Genomic DNA, 1,575 nt, shown 5'->3' with positions numbered 1-1,575 from the left:
ATATATATATATATATCCAGCGATATTTCTCGCGTACAAAATTACATCGATCGATGGTCGGGAAGATGGTAAAAGAGATTTGAATTTTAACCGGGCTACGCGATCCTCGACGAATTAAGTACCCGTAGGATCGTGACATTCACGACTGTCTAGGTACTCCATTATTCAGGCCAGTATTATTATTATGTAGACGTCTCGTTATACGCCGCTCAAAAACGCTTGTCACCAAAGGAACTTCTCTCTTTTCCTCTCCTTTTTTTTTTCTTTCTTTCCTTCCTTCTTTCTTTCTTTTTCTTTCTTTTTTTTTCTTTTTTTTTCTTTTTACCTCGACAAGCGTTCCTTTCTTTGTACTCTCCGGTTCTTCTCTCCCTCCGTTCCCTCTTTACCTACCGCGATTCAAAGGTGTCGTGCTTAAAAGGAAGCGAAGAGTTGTCTTGAGGATCTCCTTACAATTCCTTCTACTTCTCTTCCTCTGTTCGACTCCCTAGATTCCCCGGGCGTGTACCGAGAAATTCAATTCGAGAAAGAATGTTCATTAAATTTTACACGCGCATACAACGGCATAAAAGTCGCGTGCCAACGTTCCAACGTATTCTTTCCTTTTTTCGCCCTCTGTTTTCGTCGTTCGCCGCTCGACATTTGCATATTTTGCCCGTTTCGCGTCCTCGAGAAGGACGAACGATGATCCTCCTCCTCTCGTGATCGCTCTTTCCTTTGCATTAAAAAAAAAAAAAAGAAAGAAAGAAAGAAAGAAAAAAAGAATCGAAAAAATCAAACCCGTACCTCGAAAAAAACATCTCGATCATCCTTCCTATCCTAGAAAGAAACAAAAATTCCAACAAGAAAGAAAGAGAGAGAGAAAGATATTCGTGCTCGGCAACGAGCTCAGTCAAGTGTGGCCGCGCGTCGATACTGTATAACCCTCCGCATAATCCACCCTCGCTTCTCCGCACCCTCGATGCGGCGGCCTTAAAGGAGGTGCTTTTCAAGGTTATCCAACNCCTTAAAGGAGGTGCTTTTCAAGGTTATCCAACTGCCTCCTTCCCCCCCCCCTCTCCCCAGCCGAAGAAGCAGCCGAGTGTCCTCTCCTCTCCTGCGAAGAGTTTCTCCAGCCTTAGCAGCAGTTGCCATGCCAACCAGACCAGCTTTTCCTCCTCCTCGGCCACCCTTCTTCGGCCCTCCTCTGTCCTCCTCCACCTCGACCCCTCGCCCGTTTCACCCTCTTGCGCTCTTCCCTAATGGAGGGATCGAGGGTGGCAAGTGGCCGCCCGTCGGAAGATCTTCAAAAGGAAGAGAACGCGATTTCGCGAGCGCCATTCGTTCGGCCCCCCCTCCCCTTCCCGAAAAACGATAGAAAGTGCATGATGGAAGAGAGAGAGAGAGAGAAGGAGAGAGAGAAGAGATGAAGGAAGACAGAGATCGCGAGGGGTTAGAGGAAGGGGTAGCACAGGGTTCGGTCGGAAGGCGCAGGGGTCGTCGAAGAATACTCGGGTAGAATCGAAACGAGGCGGGACGGGCGTTGCCATGACGACCAATTATCATTTTCGCCCCCGTGCACCCCAAAAAAGGGAGTCG

At 48.0% G+C, this 1,575-nt stretch overlaps 1 protein-coding gene across 2 annotated transcripts in view; it reads left to right on the top strand.

The window, feature by feature from the left end:
- Positions 1-1,575, top strand: part of LOC102671133 (UPF0489 protein C5orf22 homolog) — an 834,013-nt gene that overhangs the window by 56,973 nt on the left and 775,465 nt on the right. The window lies entirely within an intron of this gene.

Source organism: Apis dorsata, unplaced genomic scaffold, assembly GCF_000469605.1.
Source record: "Apis dorsata unplaced genomic scaffold, Apis dorsata 1.3 scaffold_382, whole genome shotgun sequence".
Taxonomy (NCBI): Eukaryota; Metazoa; Arthropoda; class Insecta; order Hymenoptera; family Apidae; genus Apis; species Apis dorsata.
Note: the sequence above shows the minus strand (reverse complement) of the source record. Positions and strands in the feature narration are given on the sequence as shown.